Below are 11,416 nucleotides of genomic sequence, written 5' to 3' on the forward strand. Positions count from 1 at the left end.
CAAAGGCAGAGCTAGAGCATTAGATACATTTTGGCCTAACACAATACCTTTTGTTTAGATCCCATATTTGTGGCAGAAAATATATTAAATATATATAAATATTTAATTACGAATCCGATAACTAAGACGAATTATAAATTTCGTGACAAGTTCAAAACCCATAAATTTTAAACCCTAGTGTGTTTGATGATCTCTTATTCTCCTTCCCTTTAACATGCATGGCTTACTCCTCCACAAACATCATTTCCTCATTTGAACTTTGTATACTTTTCTTTTTCAGTATGGCTTACTTTAGCTGATCAATAGTGATTGGGTGATGCTTACACAACTGTCCTTACTATAACGTACTCTTCTTCCTAATAATTATATTCTTTGTAGGACATATGTTTAACAGTCTTCTTGAATAGTAGGAGTAATATTTTCTTCTGTCTTTTTTTTTTATTTTAAACCCCTTTCAAATTAGAAGAATCTCTAGTGATTTCATACTTCCTTCCGGCGTGACTCGAACTCAGGATTTAACGGACGTGGGTGGAGGTGCTTTTACCAACGGAACAAATCTTACTCGTCTCTTCCGAGTCTTTGGGATTATGTGCTTGTTCTGTATTCATCACTTGTACGGGTCGGGTCATTATAGAGTATATATAGAGGACCACTTTGATGAGTACCTGAGCACCACTTTATTTTAAAAGTTGTCCATGTTCTAGATTGGTATCTTTTCTTATTAGAACAAGGACAAAATTAAAATATTAACAAAGGTAACAGCAGGCTGGAAATCAAATTTCAATTTGAAGCTGAGGTACGTAATATACAATGAATGGATTATGATTATCTATATGGTAATATACAACAAAAGCATAATCCCATTAACTAGGTTTCAGAACAGTAGTCTACATCATTTAGCGATGAGATTATTTGAAAATTATTAGAGTTTTTATCAGCAAGATTCTAATCAATCATGTAATAATTGAGTTATAAAATAGGACAAGAAATGGAGATAGTGTTTAAAAAAGCGAAAACCTTACCATCATGCAGAGCTAGGGGCGGGAGGGGTGGAAAAATTACACTTTATATCTAAAACCAACTTTTTATATATTTATATTGAATTACTATTGATGTTTTTACGTGTTTACTTTTTTTTTTTTTTTTTTTAAAGTTTTCTTAGGGATCGTTTGGTAGGGTGGATAAGAATAGTACAAAATATGGTGTATTGGTAATCCTGAAATTAATAACAGTGGGATTAGGTATGCTGAGATTATTTCTTACCGATTATTTGGTTTGGTGTATTAAAAGTTTTGAAAGTGCAGTTATGTCTTTATACATGCTTATCCATGTATTAAAAATCATGATATTACTAATGTCATAGTTTGCTATGTATATGAATAGTACCGAATAAGGTGTATAACTAATAATATTAGTTCTACATAAATTGAAAAATCCTACCAAACAACCCTTTATAGAAAATTCTATTTCACTGCTTAGTTCTCAACAGATACGGAACTAGTATTTGAAGTGTGAGTTCTAAATTTTGAAATAAAATACTGTTTTCAGCGAGAATCGAACCTCCATCTTTTTTAACAAATATATAGTCCTTACTGTTAAACCAAGACTTATTTTGTTATTGAATTCGAAAGTATATATTTATATAAATTTAATAAATATTTCAATACAAATAAAGTACCACAAATGACCAAAGGAGCAGTTAAAAGGAAAAGGCAAGATGCTTTATATCTAAGTCAATTATTAAAGGAGGACAGTAAGACCAAGTTGGCTCATAAATGAAAATGTTCCATCCAATCAAAGGAAAATAGAGTACAGGCGGCTATTAGGAAACAATGAGACAAAACAGATAAAGTTAAAGATAAATTTTGAAGAGGAATCCAAACACATCTCAAATAGAGAAATTTTGTATGAGGAACCTCTAATTACTGGACATGTGGAAAAGTGGGTCCCATGGTACTTATACCACTCTTTTCTCTCAGCAAATTTCCTTTTTCTTCTTGCTCTCTCTTCTTTTCTTTTTCTTTTTTTTTTTTTTTTTTTATAAAAGGGAACAGCAGCCGTTACGCCGCTAGAACAAGTTAGCTCTTCCGTTCGGGTAGCACTCTGTGATGAGTATTTTATTCGCCTGCAAATCATACATATGATATAAATCGCACTAAATAAGTTCTGTGTGACAAACTCAACGCAAAAGACATTGAGGGAGCAATCGATCCCAGCTCAGTATAGATGACCGTCCTAGCGGTTTCTTCAATGTATCATCTCTCTTTTGTTCCTCCTCTTCTTTTCCAAAGCAGTCTCAAAGACTCGAGTATCAAATTTTTATTAACACATTCAGCTCAAACAAGAAAATACTACGCTACAAACATAGCATTGCATCACTAAGAAAACACTTTACAATTTTAAATCATAGCAAAAAATAAAGTACACATAATAATTCAAAACAGAATAACAGATCACCACAAAAGAAAAGGTCTTCAAACCCAAAGAAATTCAAAGATGTTTCCAGCAGTAATACCAAAATAAAAAGATAACTGTGAAGTTGAGTTTGTACTGTACAGGATACACTAGTGAGATGACCAAATTAATCAACTTCAACCAAACTATTGATCATATAATCGTATTACACAGGAACCAGAAAGCATAAAAATTTATAAAATAAGTGATTCTTTCACAAAAGTATTGAACACATTTTTTTCTCTCCCAAAATTCAGGGAAAAAAATTCAGTTAGTCTTCATTTTGAATTCTTGAATCCTTTACTCGATCTCCTTTTTGAATTTTTTTGACAAATTGAGGGGAAGATAATTAAGAAGTGAGGAAGAGAGAGAACTCTGGACAAAAAAGGAAGAGAAAGAACAGAAAATGACTTGTTTTTCATTATGCATTCAGTAAAAATGGGTAAAAAGTTGAGAGAGTGACTATGAAATGGGAAACACTTTACTACCCGAGAGATAAAAGAGGGAACCAGCAATGTGGGAACCACCAATGGGACCCACCTTTCCACATGTCCAGTAATTAGAGGTGCCTCATACAAGTTTTCTTGGTTGAGTCTCACTCAAAATAAAATTTCACTCTAAAATAATAAGAAGGAGATATCTTGGTATCTGAAAGTTGAAGAATTCGAAATAGTTTTCTCTTTGTTTCCATCTGGATATATTGTCACATCTTGGCATTGCTGTTTGCCACCCAAGTTATATATAATCTCATTCGAATTAAATGGTGTATTTTCCTAAAACCGTTCTAAAACAACATTCATCTCCTTAAAAGTAAGTAAATTTTAAGTTTGTTATATTTTAAAAACATATTTTACAATTCACTTACAATAATAATGTTTTAGGAACACATTTTCGTTTTTACAACTTCTTTTATTCCATTTTAAGAAACAAAAAATTAGCCATATGCAATGTGTTAATGTTTTAGAAACTTTTTAATAAATTTGCAAAGTCAAACAAAAAGAAGGATCCATCTATGTCAAAATTATGAAATCTGGTAATTAATGATGTATCACTATTATATTTTAGTTTTAATGTACAGTACTATTGTATTTTAGTTTTAATTTAATCTTAACTACCAGATAGTTTTCTTATCTTAATACTAAAAATATTTTAAAAAGGATATGTATATATGTATTAGGCCAATATAGCTTGAAAATAATACAAAGTAAATATTAATTTAAGAGCGAATATAAATATCGCAGCTGACGTGTCTTCTTGACATAGTGTAGACGCCAAAAGTGAACAGTGCACATACTTCCATCTGTCTTCGAAGAGCCTTTATAACATTCTTATGTTTCCTTCAAAAAGTTTTGGTTTCCTCGTAAATTTTTCCTTCCAATTAAGAAACAGACAGAAAACATTTCTAAGAGAGCCATTATATATTTTTCTTTAAAAATTTAATTTGCATGCCTTCCCAATTATTGACGACAAAAAGGCTGCTATTAATCAATTACTAGTATTATGTAGGGTTGGTTTCTCCAATATTTTTCACGTGCCATGTGATTTTGATGTGCCTTTTTGGGACCATCAAATTAGCAAAGAATCAAAACTAGAGGTAGTGACTAACTAATAGGAGTATTGGGTACCACCATTGACCCTCGCAAGTTTGAGTCTCCGCGCCACTTATGCTGGGGTAGGAGTGTAACCGTAGATATTCCTAGCTAGGTGTATTATATCTCTTCGTTTGTCATGATGATGACATGAGTTGAACCTTGTTGCGAAAGATCATGAGTTAACTAGCACACAATCACACGGAAAACAGATAGAGAAGAAAAATCAACACAAGAATTTAACGAGGTTCGGCTAAGCCTAATCCTCGGGGCAGAAGCAGGGAGAAGTTTTCACTATGAATGAGAAGAAAAACACAGTACAATCTATAGAATCCCTAACTACAACCCCTATATATAGATCCCAAATAGTTCATGACCTATAAGAGAAAGGTTTTCCAATTTGACAAGGACAATAGTTTTTCCTTTCCCAAATCTATTAGGACAATGAGTTTTCGCAAACCTATAGGGATTATGAGTTTCCTTAAAATATAAGGAAATAATTCAAGCCACAAAATAATAAATCTTCCCCTTGGCTTGAATTCTCTTCATCAACAGGAACAACCTCTCTCTACCTTGCCCTCAGCCCTCGCAAGGGCTCTACCCATTGCCGCACGCATCAACCAAGTCTAGGCAACGCCTAAACTTGTTAAGAGACTCAATCTCTTCAGCGATAGCACTAATCCATCGATTTGGTTATGTACTTGGAATAGCTTCTAGATAGCTATAACACTCAAACACATCAACGGTCTCTGCAACTACCAAAGCAAATCCCACAGGATTCATATATTCAAGAAAATTCCCCTCAACTACGTTTGCAAACCTTTGCGGTCGGTTGATCTCTCTCTACTCTCTGCTTGTTGCAATGCTATAAGGTTGATGTTGAACATGTGCATTAATACTATCATCTCGATCAATATTTTGCACCTCATCCACTTCCTCCACTTTAGAACTACTGGGCTGAGCTAGTGGAGATTCAATTTCTAGCTCTATGCGGTCACTAACACCACGATTTGTTTATGTTATTGCCTTCCTCCCTCTGACTGTCCAGTGAGGGATATTCATTGAATGTTACATCCCTACTGGTAATTAGCCCTAGAGTCTTTTGATCTGTGCACCACAATCTATAACCTTTCACTCCAATTGCATACCCTAGAAATATGCACTTCTTTGCCCTCGACTCAAGTTTTTCATCCTTCACATGAGCATAAGCAGGACAACCAAATATTCTTAAACTTGAAAAAGCAGCAGGCGAACCGGACCATACCTCAAAAGGAGTTTTGAACTCAATATTTGTGGATGGAGATATGTTGACCAAATAACAAGCTATATTGATTACTTCAGCCCAAAAATCCTTGCTAACACATGAATATGAAAGTATGCTTCGTGCACTATAATAAAACGTTCTGTTCATACGTTCTGCAACACCTATTCTGTTGTGGGGTTCCGACACAAGTGCAGTGTCTTATTATGACCTCTCTGCTGTAGAAATTATCGAACTCATAATTACAAAATTCCAACTCATTGTTAGTTCGAAGAGACTTAATTTTTCTTTTCGTCTGCCTCTCAACCATTGTCTTCCATTTAACAAATGTCGGAAATGACTCATCTTTTATTTTCGTAAAATACACCCACATTATCCTTGAGTAATCATCAATCAAGTAATAAAATACCTAGCACCACTATTGGAGGGAACTCAGTTTGGACCCCACAAGTCTGAATGTATATAATCTAACTTGTCTCTAGTCTTGTGCTCGGACTTCTTCCTGAACTTTACGCTTGTCTTTTCACCAAACACACAATGCTCACAAAAATTCAAAACTTGATTTTTGTACCCATTCAGCAAATTCTGCTTACTCAACAAAGACAATCCCTTATCACTCATATGATCAAGTCATAAGTGCCACAACTGAGACTGATTCAGATCACTTTTCCTAGAAGCTAGAATAACTTCCCCTTCAATTACATTGGCCTGAGAATGATACAATTTAGAATGAAGTTTACCTTTCATGAGTACCATAGAGCCTTTACACACTTTAAATATTCCATTCTTGAAGTGAGGTTATACCCTTGATCATCTAAAGTCGAAAGAAAAATCAAATTTCTCTTTATCCGATAAACATGCCAACACTCAATGTTTCTGATAATTCCATCGAACATTCTCAATGTGATTTTACCAATCCTCTCTACTGGTAATGATTATCATCTCCTATGTAGACAGTCTCACTTATCTGCTTATAAGTTACAAACCAATTTCTGTGTTGACACATGTGAAAAGTAGCTCTAGAATCAAGAACCCAGGAATTATGCCCATGACTAGAACTCACGGCACATGCCAGTGTCAACAATATTTGCCGAATTATCTATTTTTTGCTTCCCTTTGTTCTTTTTCAACTTAGGACAATATCTCTTGTAGTGACCTTGCTCTCCTTACTCATAATAGTTCTGTTTCCTTACTATATATGTCGATCTAGCGGTTTACTTTTTTCTGTTAAAGTCCTTTTGTTGTGTTCTTCCTCTACTCATAAGACCCGCGCCCTCAATTCTGCTGTCTGGAAAGCTCATTTTCAATTCTTTAGATTTTAGTGCATTACTAACATTTTTGGTGAAATGTTATCTTCCCCATATATATAGTAGCGTATCGGCAAAAGTATCATAAGACGTTGGTAAAGAACATAACACAATCAAGGCCTGATCATCACTCTAAATTTTGATATCCACGTTCTTCAAGTCCATTATAATTGAATTGAACTCATCAAGGTGAGTTTTAATAAGTGTACCTTCATTCATACAGAGATGTATAACATCTTTTTCAGGTAGAGGCGGTTTGTCAGCGATTTCTTAGAATACAGATATTCCGACTTCTTCCATGCCGTTGCTACAGAAGTTTCTTCAGCAATTTCCCGATGAACGCAATCAGTATTGCTCATGAAGATCGCACTCAAAACCCTCTCCTTCAGGTTTGCCTTCTCTGTCTCTTTCATCTCTTCAAGAAATTCCTCATCAATTGCCTTGCATAACCCTTGTAACACTAGGGAAGAAAAGAAAAGGGCATCCCGGTGTACTAAGCTCCCACTATGCGCGGGGTATGGGGAAGGGTCGGACCACAATGGTCTATCGTACGCAGCCTTACCCTGCATTTCTATAAGAAGCTGTTTTCACAGCTCGAACCCGTGACCTCATGGCCACATGGCAGCAACTTTACCAGTTACGTCAAGGCTCTCCTTCTGTAACACCAGGGAAGATTTCATCTTAATCTTCCATAGACTGAAACTAGAACCCCTGTCAAATTTCTCTATTTCGTACTTTGTTGAAGATGACGAAGACATCTTAACCCTAGATTACATGTAGAAAATCAAACATTGCTCTGATACCAATTGTTGCGGAAGATCGTGGGCTAACTAGCACACAATTACACACAAAGCAGATAGAGAAGAAAAGTCAACACAAGGAGTTAACGAGGTTCGGCTAAGCCTAATCCTCGGGGCAGAAGCAGAGAGAGTTTTTCACTATGAATGAGAAGAAAAGCACAGTACAATCTATAGAATCCCCAACTACAACCCCTATATATAGGTCCCCAATAGTCCCAAACATATAAGAGAAAAATTTCTCAATTTGTCAAGGACAATAGGTTTTTCTTTCCCAAATCTATTACGATAATGAGTTTTCCCAAACCTATAGGGATTATGGGTTTCCTAAAAATACAAGAAAATAATTCAAGCCACAAAATAACAAATTAAATGAAGAAGTGATATCGACCTTAATTTATTTGAGATTAAGGCGTGTCGCTATTGTTGTTTTATTATTATTATTATTATTATTATTATTATTATTATTATTATTATTATTATTATTATTATTATTATTATTATTATTATTATTATTATTATTATTATTATTATTATTATTATAGGTAGGGGAAGAAAAAATACGGAGGGAGTTAATTACAAGGTAGGAAATCGAATTCTCACCAACTGATAAAAGTTCAAGTAATCAACAAAAGAGCTATGAAAATTTCCCTATTATTGTTGTTTTAATAGATATATTCGTTTATTCTATGTGAAGTATTTAGTGAGGTGAATTTGATGCCCTACTTCACAATTATTTCTCAAATTCTTATTTCATTAAATTTTAAGAATACTATAGAAAAACGTTGAGATTCTACTAATTTGATGTTCATGTTAGTACTTGAATTGGTAATGTGTACTACTTGAATTTATCACGAAAGTATAAAATTTAGATTATCTTGTCCTTCTAGTATAGACAATGACCCCATTTTAATAAGTCCTATGGAGCAGGGAATACGGATTAGTCAGACCAATAATATCAAATACATTATACTATATTATAAGCATGAAGACCAAATTAAAAACATAAAAGACTGAAATAACCCTATAAAGTTGAATGACTATAATGCCCTTCAACATGATATTATTTCAAATACAATTTTGTACAAAAATATAAATATACATTCTAATAAAATTAATAAAAAAAGAAAATATTTAATTGAAATAAAGACAAACATGGAATTGGCAGCCCTTCAACTTTCAACATTGATAAGTAACCTCATATTAAATATTAAATAATAGTTACATGAATGTTGTTAATTGAAAATCTTACGTCTAGAATTTCTTAGGAATTTTAAGCATCACCAACCTTTGAATTATTTCTAATTCAATATATTTAGAACACAACCCAATGAATAAGGTGTCAATGATATTATTTTTATTCTCTTAAATAAATTGCTAAATGATTCATCCGTTGTAGAAACCGAAAAGTCGTATTTGCCATCTCATTGTTGTGATGTTGTTTCTTCTTTACTAATGACGTTATAACACTATTCATCCTTATGTGGCTAGACAATGTCAAAGCATTCTACAAGCGAACTTTCAAGCATTTAATTTGTTTATACCATATTGTTTGATATTTATAGGAAGAAGCAAAGTTTGGGGTCTACGACAAGGCAGTGTTTCTCTACTAAAGTAAGTAACTGGTTCATGTAACGTTTTCATCTTCTTTTTTCATTTTTTCTTTATTTGGTGTATAATTTCTAGATTGTATATGTAAAAATTTCTAAGTCTATGTTAATTTGGGTCATTCAGAAATATTGTAGCAATTATGGTAGTATAATTATTCATTGAGTGTTACCTAGATAAATTATAATTTTAGTTTGTTTTATTTGGTTCTCAATTTCTATGTATGTATTCGTACTGACATTTTGGAATGAAAACTTAGCTGATGATGTTTCATGTATGGCTATGTGAGCACGATTTTGCTCTCGATTAGTAATCAGAATTGGATTTTTAATAGAAGTTAGTGTAACGACCCGACCGGTCATTTTGAGTATTACAACCCCGTTCTTTCATTTACTGCTCAATTTATGCGTGATAATTTATTATATGACTTGCCGGAGGTAATTGGTTCTGGTCTGGTGAGGTTTTGGAATGATTTGGAAAACATAGTTCCAAGGTTTAGAACTTAGTTTGAAAAGGTTAACCGGATGTTGACTTATGTGTAATGACCCGTGAGAATTTTTGCTAAGGAAATTAAGGTTTTGTGGTGCCGAAGAAAATATTTTCGGTAGAAAAAAATATTTCTGCGGCCCACTATGCGGTCGCAGAATCACTTTGCGTACCGCATAATGGCCGCGGAGTGAAGCAGGTGAGGCAGCTTTGGAGACTAGTTTCGGCGCATTATGCGATCGCAGACCAGTTCTGCGGTGCATTATGCGACCGCAAAATAGGTCTGCGGACCACATAATGGCCACAGACTGAAACAGGGTTGCCCAGTTCCGGAGGGCCCTTTTTGGTACTCATTATGCGGGCCGCAGAAGCATTATGCATATTAGCGTCGGGGCTTCAATTTTTTTAATTTTTGACCCGACCCTATTTCGATACATTGAGGCAAAAGGACTCTTTTGGAGCAAAAATCTGATATTTTAGAGAGTGGTGAGAGCATCTTAGAGAGAGAAAATGAAGACCTAGTCAATTGTTCATCAATTCTTGTTCAAGGCTTGAAGATTTCACAAGGATCTTACTAGAGCTTCAAAGAGGTAAGAATTTCTTCCCCCAATTCTTCAATTTCGAGTTTGGATAAAGGTGGGTGATTGAGAGTATGATTATTGAGTGTAAAAGTATTATTTATACATATACATACCAATAAGGTTTGTGAAAATATTGTTGAGTTTAAATGGGTAAAGATTGGGTTGAAAATGGTAGAAATATTCAAAGACTTTAATTGAAGATTTGAGGGTCGAGTTGATGTCGAAATTTGGTAAAATTTGTATGGTTGGACTCGTGGTTGGATGGGCGTTCATATTTTATAACTTTTGTCGAGTTTCGATATGTGGGCCCCACATGCAATTTTGAGTAAATTTTGGTTTTTAATTGGAAAATTAGTATTTTCTTATGGAATTAATTACAATAGTTGGTATTAACTGAATCAAATTAATTTCGACTAGATACGAGGCTTTCAGAGACCAATTCTCATGGCAAAGGCATAGCGGAATAAAGAATTACACTGTTTAAGGTAAGTAATAGTTTTAAATTTGGTCCCGAGGGTACGAAACCCATATTATGTGTTATGTGATTGCTTTTGGGGTGATACACATGCTAGGTGATGGGTGTATGGGTGTGCACTGTAGGAATTGTGACTTGGTCAAATTCCATGGAATTGTGTAGTTGAATAATCTGTTGATACCCGTATATTTTTCCATGTATTAGGGAAATTGAACTATGAATCATGTTTAAACCATGTGTTGACACTGTTGGGACCCACAGAGGTCGTGTACATGTTGAATTATGTGTTAAATTGCTATTTGTACTTAGTCATGGTTTTACTTGCATATTACATCTCAGTCTCTCTTATTCATTATTGATGCATCATATCATTATTGTTGGGCTGATTATCATGATTTCTGAGAACCCGAGAGATTATAGAGGTTGATGACACAGTGAGACCGAGGTCTAATTGTGAGGATATTTATGGACCGGGCTGCACGTCACAACATATTTCATTGATTTATGCAATGATTGACTTGATATAGCGCTTGGGCTGAAGGAGCCCCTCCGGAGTCTGTACACCCCCCAGTGAACGCAGGTACCTACTGAGTGCGAGTGCCGAGTGATTGAGAGGAATGAGTGACTGTGAGGAAAGAGTGATTGTGAGGAAAGAGTGACTGCGAGGTTGGAGTGAATGGGAGGATTGGGTGAATGTTACTATGAGAGGATGTATTGATTTCATTGTTGCTGCATTTCAGCTGTCATATATGACTGTTTTGGAAATATTTCTAAAATACATTTTCTTCTATTTTAGTCAAAGTTGATATGAAATTATGGTGAAATTTTAAATGTTGAACTTGAGAGAATGCCTACCCT

This window comes from Nicotiana tomentosiformis, chromosome 9 (genome assembly GCF_000390325.3).
Source record: "Nicotiana tomentosiformis chromosome 9, ASM39032v3, whole genome shotgun sequence".
Classification (NCBI taxonomy): Eukaryota; Viridiplantae; Streptophyta; class Magnoliopsida; order Solanales; family Solanaceae; genus Nicotiana; species Nicotiana tomentosiformis.